This window comes from Martes martes (genome assembly GCF_963455335.1).
Source record: "Martes martes genome assembly, chromosome: 10".
Classification (NCBI taxonomy): Eukaryota; Metazoa; Chordata; class Mammalia; order Carnivora; family Mustelidae; genus Martes; species Martes martes.
The window spans coordinates 24931705-24945782 of NC_137898.1; the positions used below are offsets into that span (position 1 = coordinate 24931705).

Sequence of the window (14078 nt, forward strand, 5' to 3'; positions counted from 1 at the left end):
GGTAGAGAGAGAGAGAGAGGAGGAAGCAGGCTCCCTGCTGAGCAGAGAGCCCGATTCAGGACTCGATCCCAGGACCCTGAGATCATGACCTGAGCTGAAGGCAGAGCCTTAACCCACTGAGTCACCCAGGTGCCCCAATCTCACCATTTCTTGAGGTAAAGCATTTACTAGTTTGAATAAATGGAGGTGGAGGTAGGAAGATCAGTAATAATAATTTGTTATATTGTAAATGATAACATCATTAACTGTATTTTTATTGTATTTTGTTTGGCATAAAGTACCATCTGACAACTGACTGAGTAAATCATCTAAAGACACTAGTCAAGGGAAAATGACCTTATGGGGTAGCCTATCCTTTGAACTGAGCATCCTATAGAAAGAGTATACTTACCATATTCTTCATATTGATATAAGTTTGGGATACATGATAAAGGTAAAAAGTTTTGTTTCAAAGGTATTACTTTAATTAACTTCTGTAATATTTCCACAGCTCCAACAAAGCTTGACAAAGAGGAAAATAAAGTTCAGTTAAGAACCTCAGACTTCAAATATCAAATACCAAGTAGGTAATAAAACACTCTTTATTTCCAAAGAGCTTGTGCTTTTCAACATATCATAAAGAGATGTTCTTAAATACCCTGGTGAAAAACTATAGAAATGCTTGGTTTTGTTTTTTGTGCTCTTGGTAAACCAAGAGAAAAGAGAATAGTACTTTTTAATCCAAGGATTCCATTTTCTTTGCTTTTTTCCCAGTTAAACTGTATCCGGATTTATTAAAGATACTTTTCATAAACAACCATGGTAGTTCAGGCAGGATACCGGGAGACAATCATTAACAGTATAAAACTTCCAAAGTCCATTCTTCAATGGATTATTAAAATCAGAAAGCCACTATAAATCCCAGTGAAGTCTTCATGTGGTGGTATGAACACAGAAATTTTGGAGTGAGGGTTGGCATTTCATGCTTAGAATATTGTTCAACAACTTTTCATAAGCTGACTCTGACTTTCAGAAAATGAAATGAAAATGGCAGCATTAGCAATCTGAAGACCCACAAGCTAAAAAGGGAGTCTTAGAAGGCATCCGTCTCAAAGGCAGTTTGCTTGACATACTGGGAACCATTTTGGGGGGTCAGATTCCAACAAGTCTCTGGGTTAAAGGGAGTCAAGTCTATGCTGAAGACAGAGAGGGAAAAGAAGACATTAAAAAAAAAAAAAACAACCAAAAAACAAATATTCCCTTTTCCACACCACAAGGAGTTTGTTCCAAGGTGGCTAATGCCTGTCAACATCAAGGTATCCTTCTTCCTGGGAAACAAGAAGAATTTTCTCAAAACTAGAAGGGGTAACTGTTTTCCCCCATATCAGTTTAGTTGTGAGATGTTCTATTAGTGACATATGCCCTTCCCCTCCAAATAATGATGAATTGTTCTGTGGGCTAACAACATAGCTCAAAAAAAAAAAAAAAAAAAAGTAAAGCAGGGGCACCTGGGTGGCTCAGTGGGTTAAGGCCTTTGCCTTCAGCTCAGGTCATGATCCCAGGGTCCTGGAATCGAGCCCCGCATTGGGCTCTCCGCTCAGCGGGGAGCCTGCTTTCCCCTCTCTCTCTGCCTGCCTCTCTGCCTACTTGTGATTTCTGTCTGTCAAATAAATAAAATCTTTTAAAAAAAAAGTAAAGCAAAATTCTGCACTTTCAAAAACTTGATAAAAAAATAGTATTTCAAACTGTACAGTCACAAGAAGTACACAGTTATCAAAAATGCACACACTTCATGTGGCTTCTTCAGCACCTTCAGTTTTCTGTGTCTAGTCTGTTTTGGCATCTCCACTTTCTGCAGGGTTATTCCCATCCTTGTCAGCACCATGTTTCCTCTTTTTCCCTTTGGGTATCTTCTCTCCTTTGCAGGGGTTTTTTAGTCTTGGGCTAAAAAACTTGGGCTAAAGATAAGGAGATCTTATCTGTGATTCATCCTTCACCTTGGCTTTATCTCCTTTAGCATCCCCTTTAGCCTTTCTCTTGGGCATAGTGGCATTAGAGAGACATAGGCTCTGGATGTAAGGATGCAGTGGAGGTGGGCTCTAGTGGGCCATGGGGTCTTTCTTTGTTCTGCTTTATACTGCTCCTCAGGATTCTTGTCTCTGTTTGATACCTAGGTTAAATTTAAGATGCTTGAAACACCCTTTGAGATTGCGCCCTGGAAGCACTGGTAATCTCATACTAGGGGAGACAACTCTTATAAATTTACATTGTCAGGGCACCTGGGTGTCCCAGTAGATTAAGCATCTGACTCTGGGTTTCAGCTCAGGTCCTTATCTCATGGCTCAGGTCATGATCTCATGGATCAAGGATTGGTGGCCTCCACGCTTCAGTAGGGAGTCTGCTTGAAAGATCCCCACCCCCCATTCTCTCTCTCTCTCTCAAATAAATAAGTAAATCTTTAAGAAAGAAAGAATTTACAGTGTACACACTTTAGTCAGTCTGCACATACAATGGCAGGTCATCTTCTAATAACTAACTATAATTGGGTCTCCTACTAGGAAAAACAGACTTTTCTTAGACTGTGAAGGTATTTCTGAAGATTTTTTTGAGAATTCACATGAGAGAAAAAAAAGTCTGGTTATGTACTTATGAATGAAATTTAGAGAAATTATTTTCAGTGTGATCTTTAGAGTCAGTGACTCTCCTGAGATAATAGTGAGTTTGTCCTTTTTTTTGGACCAAAGTTGGTAGCTTTATGTCACTACACTATACTTCAAGGTTGTCCAGAATGGGAGATTTTACATAATATGTTACATGTCTCAGTTCTTGCCAAGGGGCTATAAAAAGCTCAGGTGCCATAGTCTGATAGATATTCCAGAGGTGGAGATGGACATTTTGCTTCTAATCATATGCTAATTTATTTTCATGTGGGTTGTTTATTACTTTGAGAATTTCTCAATGCATTCTTGAAGCATTTTCCTTAGGAAGTAAATTTATCTAATTTTTACTGAATTTAGCATTCAAAAATGTTTGTCCTTTCTAGTTTTGTTTAAACAGAGACATGAGTAAATTACAGATAAGGAACTATTTCTAGATTAAGAAAATTACTTATATAATGTCATTGCTCAGTCAATTCTTTTCTCCCAGTATTAGACATATTAAAAGAATCAAAAGACAGAATATAAATAGAAAATAAGTGATGTTCATAATAACAATCATCTGAAAACATAAAATGGAGCAGAATATGGAATTTGAAATAACCAAGATATTTAAATTTCTTGCATGAGCCTATGAAAATTTAATAAATTTTTGGCCTCAATTTCTTTCTTAATAAAAATAGAATTAATAAAATTTATGTTACCTTGTTGTAGAGAATAGGTGAAAAAATAAGGGAACATATACATTTTTTAACATATGTATATTTTTATTTATTTTGTACAGTAGATAGCACTTTATTAGGTATTCAAGAAATGGTACATTAATTTTGTTGGTACTTGGAACACATTATAGTTTACAAATATTGTTTTTGTATGTAGTAATATTTTCTTGCTACTTTCCCTTTTTTACATATAAGAACCTGAAAGTCTGAGAGGCTAGATGATTTTCTCCAGCTTTTACATGTAGAAACTTTCTAAGTGATGGCTTCATACTTATTCCACAAATATTCTGATGTTTCACATAATCTAATTTAAATCATTGCAACAACAGAAGAAACTGAAATACAGAAAGTTTAAATCATTTTCCAGGGATCACATAGCTAAAGTGCGAGAAATTAGGAGACAAGACCCCTATATCTGCCAGATAGATCTCAATCTCTTAATACTAGAGTGCTCTGAACCCCAATGAGGCCAAGGAGATCATGTTACATTTCCAATCTAATCTCCATTCTCTCCTTCGCTGTATTTTTTATCTTCTAGCCATACAAACCACTTACCGTTCCCCAAACATACCATCTTCTTTCCAACATGTTTTACTCATACCCTGAATTTTTATTCCCGCTTTTGTTTACTAATTACATTCCCAGTGTTTTCCCAAGTTTTGTGTACACTGACCTCTCCTTTGAATTCCTTCAGTGAACTACAGGCAAAATCACATAATCTTTGTGTTTCCACAGCTCCTTATACAAGAGTTTCTGATAAAATTTATAACCCTTTCTAAGCCAAAAATAAAATATCCAACCACATTTTTAGAACTATGTGTCTGATCTAAGCATTTTACATGTTTATGCATTTAAGCATCACAAAAATTTAGTGGGTTGTTACTATCATCATCCTACGTTCACAGACACTCAGTGAGGTAAACTTCCTAAGTTCACCCAGCTCAGCCTTCATATGCTTCCTTTTTTCATGTTACATCTTTTTCCACCCATTCACATTCACATTTCCATGTATTCTATATTGCTAGTTTCTCACTTGTAGATACAGACAGTTAGCTTTTGCTTATGGATCCATTCTGGACATCTCTGTCTCTTAGTTGGGATTTTCATAACAAATGTGACCTTACTGGCGTGATGTTGTTTATGGAAAAAACTGCCAAGTGAACACAGAAACTAGAGAGGAGGGAAGTCATCCCAGGGGAGATGGTATTTGGTTTCACCCTTGAAGAGCAAATGAAGAAGGATGGCCATGCATGATGACAATAGCATCACTGACAGAGGAAAGAGCATGTGCAAGGGCACAAAATCCCCAAGGCAGCAGAAGTGTAGTATAAGGAGATGTTTGGCCCATATATCTTTTTTATATGCTTCTCTACAGGAGCACTTGATGCCTTCTACTGGAGGATTGAGTTTTGCTGTCACATTTATACCAGATGAACCCCTCGTACTTTACATCTCCTGACAGAACCCTGACTAACTGGGCCAGGTTTGGATGTGCTAGTTAAGTTAGATTCCCCAGATCTGCCTTTTGAGGATTAGAACTAGGAAACATGGACACTCATATTGCAAAATGGTGACACACCAAAAAACATATCCGATGAGGGGAAAAAGAAATAAAGGTTTATGTAGTAGTTTTGTCTTCATTTACAGAGAACAGTATATTCCTTTCAACATCATTTCCATTTAGTAGCATGGCACTATTTATTCTGGCCATATAGATCTCTTAGGTTTACTGCAATGATGTTTTCAAGATTCCCATGGTGCCTTTTTTGGCTAACCTAGGAGAGAGAGTAGCAAAAATGACAGCCTATACAATCATGACAAAGATCGTGTGAGTGAATAAAAAAGAGAAATCAACTCAGTTCTTTCCATTTTATTTGCACTATTTCAGTGTCATGTCATGAATATTTAATGATGCCTTGCCGATGTAGAGAAATAGCAGGGTGATATGAACTAGAATGAGAATGGATACTAACATGATGAGAGATGGTTATGTTTTTATGTGTTCTATAAAGTTCCATATACAGTTACGGAATTCTATAAATAATGCCAATACTAGCTTAATACATTCAGTACCTGATGTTCCATTTGAGACTCAGATTGACCGTGTTTTCGTATTAAAGAAAAATAATACTAATCCAAAACAATTTGAAGGAATGGAAAACACTACAAATCAAAGTTGTGAAGAAATGATAGACCATTTTCTTTATGTTAAAAAAAAGAGTAAAAAGTGTTGAATTATGGCAGAGACTTGAATGGACCATAATGAATCCCAGTGGCTGAAAGCAGATTCAAAATAAATGGAGATAATTAACAGATTGGAGATCTGCAAGCAACAGGTAATTGGATTATCAATGGATAATTTGTTTCCATGGACATTTTTACTATCTGCACATCTGCAATATTTCATTCTTGTCATTTTGTTCTCTGAAAGAATGTCCTGAAAACTCAGTTAATCCCCTGTATGATCTCTGTAATTAAGTTATTTTGAAGAGATGGGTACTGCATTTTTATCCTCAAACAACATCCAAATCCCTCATTTTAATTACAAATGACACTTTATTTCCGCTGCTTTCTACTGACCCTTTGAAAAGAGTGAGGTTTTTTCATTCTCTAGGGAGCACAAACCCAAGTTTAATAACTTTAATCTTTTAAAATATTGATCGTTAATCTGGTCTTTTTGTTAGTCATAACAATTCAACATTTCAAGTTTCAAATATCTTTCACCAAATTTCTAACTTGGTTATAAATTTGAAAGTTTGAATTGTGCAATGAGTCTCCATATTACCTGTTTTGCTGGTTATAGTCATGTCAAGGCAATGGCAGTCAATTTTCTCTTTCTTTAGAGAATATGGAAGACCACTTTCCTGTGTTTGTGGGAAGAGAAGGGGGTGGCTTTCAAAATTCTCATAAAGATTTTGTTCAATCTAGCTAAAGCATGTAGCAAAGTTTCAAACACACAAAAAAGCAGACAATAAGACCAAGACTATTAACCCATCAGGTCCAAAGTCACAGAAATGGTAAACCAATAATTTTGTGAGGGGGCCATTGTGTGTGACAGAAACACCATTAATAATTCTTGGCCTTGGTTCCCATATCCATTTATTCTGTAAAGAGCACACTCAGAAGCCAGACACATTGACTTCCTATCCCATTCTCACCTCTTATTAGCTATATACTGTTGTATAAATTATTAAACACCTTGATTTCAGTGTTTTCATCTATGAGTAGAACATAATATTAATCCCCAAATGCCAAATCTGCAGAAATGATTGGAAGAGTAATGAAGGTCTTAGAGCAGTGTCTCTTAACACATAGTTATCGCTATGTTAACATTTATTATTGTTATTATAGTCAATAGAATAACCATGGTTGTGTGAACTCATAGTTTAATGAAGCTGTGAAAGTGATCTTGAATTTAATCAGATGTTACTATGATATTGTTAAGTGTTGTGGTGCTACAAGAATGAATCCTTTTGTCAAGTTCTATGGTCCTCAAGACTGAACCAAAGATATTTAAATATCACATGATTGATATCTCATTAAATATTACATAATTGACTAAAAACTGCAATTTTTAAGTGAAAAGATACTGCTTTTAAATATAGTATTAGAACATTTTAAGACAACTTGACACCATATTTGTTAATTTACTTTTTTGGATTCATGACATTTACATAAGTTTTCAGAAAGTTTGATAGAATGTTGAAATACTTAGAAGGGTTTTTTATTTATTAAATTTATAAAGACCACTGGAACCATTTGAAATATATAATAAAAAAAGTTAGTTGAGTGCCCTTAAATATAATTGTCAAAATTTTGTTTTTACAAAAATATGAGCTAGTATACTGAAGTAATAGATTTCAAAATATATATAAACTTTTAATATTTAAATGAAAGAAACTCTGGATAATCTTTCCTTGGAGGAAAAATCTTCAAGGGAATGTGTGTGTATATGTATATCCATTAGTATCATATTTAACAATCATTATCATCTTCAAATTGGCTGAATAATTTACCATCAACCTTTACTCCTTTAGATTATGAAATTTTTCTGAAATTTTGAAACAAATTTGAAAATCGTTTGGGGTTCCAGATATTGTACCTGGGAATCATAAACTGGATAATAATAAGGTTTAATTTGTTGAGATTTTGAGAGAAAGGATAACATACATATTTGCACTATCCTCTGTAGTCCAAGAGACAAGTATTATATTTCAAGGTCAAAAAGACCATTGGTAACTGGAGCCTTCTTATTTGAGCAGGATCACACGAATATGGGAAGTCAATGAGTATAAAGTTCTATGGTACTAGTGGGGAAAGCAATGGTTACAAGAGAATGAGAATATTTAGACCCTCAAAACTTCCTGCCACTTCTCTGTGTTTTTTCAAAACAAAGGCTTTTCTTTAAAAACTTTTATGTTTGCACATTTTATATGATTCTGTCATTATTTTCTCTTTGTTCTTCTCCAGATTGGAATAAAGCGCTTTTGTAATGGAGATTGTAATAGTTTCTGGTCTCAGTTATCACCTTAGTGGAACCAAGGATAGGATTTCTGTACACACTTAGAGAAGGGTTTTGGAAGGTCAGTGATCCTTGGGGGAGGAGGCAAACAGAGAAGGGAAGAGGCAAGAGCTAACATTTGCTGATAATATAGCAGGTACCTACTGTCATCAATTTGTGATCCCTTAATAACAATCATCTTGGCATAATTATCCATGTTTAAAGATTACAAATGACCCAACCAAAAATCCGAGATTGTGACTAAAGTCACATAGTGATTAGTAGGATGGGTGTCAAATTCAAGTCTGATGCCAAAGTCTTTAATTTTTCTAAAAATAGTAAAGGAAATAAAAACAAGTGATAAAGTCAGATTTGTTTCCCACCTTCTCTGCTCCTCTATTTTTATTTTTTAAATGTATATCTTTATTTGGCCTTTATAATTAAATTTATCATGAGAAGTCTATTTGCTTATCCCTGAGAGGCATATTATTATGTTCTATGTCTGCCAGGTTGAATATCTCACTAATTTACGGAAGTCATTTTTCATTCTTAATTTATTTTTTGTCTGTTATTTTCCATTTTGTTTTTGCCATGTGGTATTAAATGGTACAAGAACCTTTCTTAATGATTCTCTAAAATATATGGAATCAATGCCCATGGCCAAATTTATTTGCTTTCACTGGGAGAGTAATGTTAATGTCAAGTGTCTGTGTTTTTCCCTTTAGGACCTGTTTTAATGACTGTATGTTTAGGTAATCCATGACTTTTGAATGTGTACCAAAGTGAATTGCTTTGCCTCACACCATTGTAATAATCCATTCAGCCAGAAGAGGCCAACAGAACACAAATTAATGAGATTTGCATTGATTCGGGGTGAGTCTAAGTTACTGTAATGGGAATGTCTACACTGTCTTGAGTATTTTTTCAACTGGCTTTGGAGAAGTAGTGTAACTGTTTCCTCAATGTATCACCAATTGGTTTGGGGAGGAGATGAAATTATAGCTATCTGTTCCCATTGTCTACTTGGTGCCAGACATTATGTTAAATATATTACAAGCATTTTCTCAATAGGATATGGGCTTTAATTAGTTGAGGGTTATTTATTTATTTGTGTGTGTGTGTTTTTTTTTAAACAGAAGTTTTATCCTAAAGCTTGTATCAGAATGCAAAATAGAAGTTTCTGATGATAGTTTTCTTAAAAAAAAAAAAGCCTTTTTATTACCACTGTTATTTCTGTAGTATTCCTGAGAATATGAGAAGATAGAATTAGAAAAAGAGTGAGGGAAGTTGCCTTGTAGCACTTGGAACTTTCAGGTAGTTTGGGGGTTGCAAAATTGTCAATGGAGTTGCCATTTCTTAGCAGTGTCTCTTTGGAAAGACTATTTCCTATGGTTGTGGCAACTCCTATGGTTGTGAACAACCTGAGGGTCTGTTCAGGCCTTGCAGCAAGGGAGGAACTGTTAAAAATCTTGATAGAGGGTGACTTCAGATTAATCACTAAGTTGACCAAGGACTTCTTCATGACCACCTGATAATTTGTATCAGCTTTTCTCCCCTTAGCTCTGTCTGCGGTTACGCTGAGGGACTCTGACAGCCGTTGGGTTTGGTGGCTTCACTGCATTCTTCATGGAGACATTCTGCCCATTATTTCTGTGTTCTGAGTCTTTCTCTATATTTATTCTTTTATTTTAAAGCAATTCATTTAGTGTCCACTGTGTGTCAAACTCTGACAATTCTCATCTTACTGCAGATCATTTCTCCATGTGTTATCTTAGACACAAAAAAAGGAATATTACTTTTTACTTCTGAGGCTGTACCATAGAGATAAAGTGTTTTGTAGGGATCATTTGTATAAGCAGTTTCTATTTTTAAAAATATGCAAATTAGATAAGGCCTGGAACTTTGACTAAGGCAGGGCTCAGTAAATAGAAATTTACTGCTACTGTCCCTCTTTCACAGATGAAGCAATTAACTGGGTTGGTGAGTTAAGGAAACTTCCTGAACTGATATGCCTATTAAGTGTTAGAGATGAAAAGAGACCTCAGTTTCATCAAATATCTGGACTTTTAATAACTAATTAAAATATTTAAACTTTTAGTGACAGAGATGATGCAAATGATTTGATTCTACAATATTAGTTTCTTTGTTCTTCAAATTTCATGAAGGCTGATGTTTTAAGACTCTGAAGACTGCTTCACTTGTAAATGACTTAAACACAATTTCTAATGAGGGTTGTTAAAGCAGTGGAAATCAAGTACTGTTCTGGAATTAAGAGACAGACTTTCTTTTTCTAGGGATACACAGTTTGCAACATCTAAGTTAAATTCGTTAAGTAGGACCCTCTCACATGGGTAATATTTATTCTTTGAGAAAAGTTATTAAAGCAGTTGAATAATAATCTAAATATTTTGCAGCGTGTCTGCATGTTTCGGTGTCTTGTACCCAGGCATAGTTTGCCAACTAGTAGAGCTTAAGTTGAAAATATGTTATGGGGGGATGCCTGGGTGGCTCAGTCGGTTAAGTGTTGGAGTCCTGGGTTGAGCTCCTTGCTCAGCAGAGAACCTGCTTCTCCCTCTGCCTGCCACTCCCACTCTTGATTTAGGCTCAGTTTGTGATCTTGGGGTCATGAGATAGAGCCCCGTGGCTTCACACTCAGTGGAAAGTCTGCTTGATATTCTGTCCCTCCCCCTTTTGCCCCTCTCCCTGCTCATATGTGCATGCTCTCTCTTTCTCTCTCAAATAAATAAAATCTTTTTAAAAAGTTATAAATGTATTTATACCTATCTTTATATATCTACTTTACCAGTTTGTCTGAAAAGGGCTCATTTCAATTCATAAACTGGCTGATTGGTCCAACAAAAGAAACATTTAGATCATGGGAATCAGTTACACTCTTTGCACATGTTTACAAAGTAAGCAACTTATCTTCCTGATCTTCTTTTGTTAAAATAACACAGATGTGATGATGCACAGCAGGTGCCATGGCTGTTCTCTTCTTCATGGTGGGACTCATTTTCTACAAAACTCTGGAGGTCCCCATTCACATAGACTGCATTTTTTCTTTACCTTACATCTTTTACCATGTGTTATTTTCTGCTCTGTTGCGTTTAATTAGGCCTTCCAGAAATATCTGCCAAAATATTTGATAATTTTTGATGGCACCAATGGCTTACTTGAATTCCTACGTGGTGGTAAGCCATGACTTCAAGTTTGAAGAATGTCCTTGCTCTCATAAGTAGTAACTCAGTATTTGATAGACATGCAAATTCCGTAAGAAAAAAATAAGTCAATTTGTTGGGATTTTATCTACTACCAAAGATGTTGTTTGTTCAGGAAAAAAGTAATGGAAACACTGCTACAGGTATTGGAAGCAGTTATTAAATAAATAAGTAAAAGAAGAGAATTTTCTTTTGTCTGTTGAAACCTTCTGGTGTTGCCAAGCCATTTTGTATCTGATGTTCAAGGGAGATGGGGCTGCTCTCTCAAAGGCTCATGAGAAAAAAAAAAAAAAAATCAACGTTGCAACTTCTGAGGAAGAGAGGGAGAAGGTAATGATGAGAAAATATTTATGTTATTCCTCAAATAAAAGAGAAATTTGAAAGTATTAATCAAAAGTCTCCCTAGGAAGCTAAGCTTTATTAACACTAATGGGTTGATGGAATGATATAGTGTTCTTTTTCTATTTCATTTGAAAATATGGAAAGGATAATATTTTAATGATTAAAGTAATCCAGTTTATATTTTTATAGTCCTTGTATGTGTGTGTTTTCTTTCAAATCTAACTTATTAGAAAGACATATTGATTCTCTTCTCACTGATACACAGGTGCAGAGATCATTAGAATATGTAAAATCTGACTTAATCATATGGGTAGATTACAGACACATTTGTTTACAGAGAAGAGTGTCTTTCATCTTAATATGTTTTTAGACATTCAGCCTACAGGAGGATATATATTATCACTTTTCTTCCATACACCTGAGAAAATCACTTGTATTCTCTTGACACCAACCAATAGTGTTTATAACACATTTGTTAAAGAATAATTTTCAAGAAAAAGTAAAATCATGACTCTTGTACAGAGATAAAATGAACATGCAATAAAGACTGAACTTAACTCATTATTAATGAGGTAACTGATAAGATGTTACAACTAGTTCAAAAGAGAATGCCAAGAACAGACACATTTATTAATCAAGAATATTAAAATGAATGTGCAAATGAGGGAGGGCAAACTGGGTTCTAACGCAGTGACAGAGAGAAGTCAATTGAACCTTTCCCAGACAAAATTTATTTTCATGTGTATAAATAATCATTTTGCATTGCCATGAATTATCTATAAAGTTATCTATAACTTGCAAAAAGCTCAAAGACAATGAATTATTGGAATCAGAGAACTAGGAAATGTGTGTGGTAAAAAATACATATTTTTCCACTGGAGATACCCAGTAATTTCTTATACTTACTTCAAATTGTCTTACACACTGTAGTGTTCTGGTTAATATGTTAGCTACCTCTCTGATTATGTTCTGCATATTTGTACATCTTTTTCCTTCTAGCTAGGCACTGGCTTCTCTGGGTCAAGAACTGTGCTTTGAATTTTGTTTGTTTGTCTCCTTGCTATTCCCAATATAGGACTGGGAGAAAAATGGCTACTTCTTAAATAGCTGTGGAATTAAATTGTAACATTAGGTGTTGTTGGTCAACCACAATGAAACTTTGATATTCATGGTGTGTTCAATAACACACTGTGAAAAATGTTTTTGGAAGCTTAGGGGAAGAATGTTTATTCTGCTGGGTATTATGGTGAATAGCAACACTTTCAGCCTTGTTTCATGCCCTTCATTTATGTATGCTCTTATGGATTTTAACTGGTGAGAATTCCTTTGACCCCAACTTAGCCTAAACATCAAAAAAAAAAAAATGCGTAGAACTTTAAATGAGACATATCTAGATTTTAATCCAGCTCTACACTTTAACCCATAGGAGCTGTGTGACCATAGAGAGAGATGATTGTTGACAATTAGTTGTTTTGTTTTTTTTTCATTTTTTAAATTGAGATAATAACACCATAACCCAAGAATGTTATGAGGGTTATATAACATATATTAAAAGCTTAGCCTATGGAGGAATGCATAAATACTATTTTCCTCTTCCTCTTTTTTCCTAATTTAATTTAAATTAAATGAGCGAAAAATCAAACTGAAGACTTATACTCTGCTGGACACAGCTTCAGACTTGAAATTAGCCTGAATACTCAAAATAGATTTAAAAAAAAATGCTTGAATCATTTTAGTTTATAAGATTAGTCTATAACATTGCTTTAAACTTGAAGATGGAAAATGTACTTTAAGCTTAGGACAATTTTTTCAAAAACCAATACCTTGCTCCATAATAATTAGAAAAAGCTGAATTTATTAAAGGATTTTCTCTTTTTCACCTGTTAGAAGATAAAAAATGTCAGAATATTTATGGAATGCAAATATTTCCTCTTGTATTCCATTCATTCTACCCCCCCCATTTTTCTCTCTCTCTCTCTCTTTCATAATTAGGGGAGTCATCTAAATTCAGAAAATAGATTAACCATTGTATTTATTTTCCAGAACAGAAAATATCAGCATTCAGACAGAACATTCAGTATGTATGCAGAGTTAGTCTAACATTCTCTTATTCCTTTCATATATAAAAACCAAACATCAGTCTCGTGAAAGGCCTAATTATTTGGATGGGAGTAGTATATGATATTTTCTTTACCAATCCCAAATGGTCATATATATAAATTTCCCTTTACATGCTATTTCTTCATTTGTAGTTTACAGAGGACCTTTCAGTTACCACAGCAAAAAATCAGCATGGGAGTTGCATACTTTAATACGATTTTCAACAATACTTATTCTCCCAGAAACAAAATATTGCCCTCTTTGTTTGCTAGTATTTTTATGGCAGCTACATAATTATTTCTCCCCCTAAAAAACAAAACAAACAAAACAAAAAACCAAACCCAAAAACAACAAAACAAAACAAAACCCCACCAAAACAACAAAAACAGCGACTGCATCTGCTGGGGAGTGAAAACATTTGGAGCAACTTTAATTACTGCACTGTTTTATTTGTGAATTATTTGTCAGAACAGTTTTGTTACCTTATTGTCTCCTCGAGGTTGCTGACTATTTAAAAACAAACACAAGCTAAACATAAATAAACGGATATATCATGTCC

The 14078-nt window shown here is 34.7% G+C and overlaps 1 pseudogene across 1 annotated transcript; it reads right to left on the reverse strand.

The window, feature by feature from the left end:
- Window positions 1-1769: 1769 nt before the first annotated feature.
- Window positions 1770-2024, reverse strand: LOC308350795 (non-histone chromosomal protein HMG-17-like; annotated as a pseudogene). The gene has a single exon. The product of its transcript is annotated as a non-histone chromosomal protein HMG-17-like (transcript).
- Between the last annotated feature and the right edge of the window lie 12054 nt (window positions 2025-14078).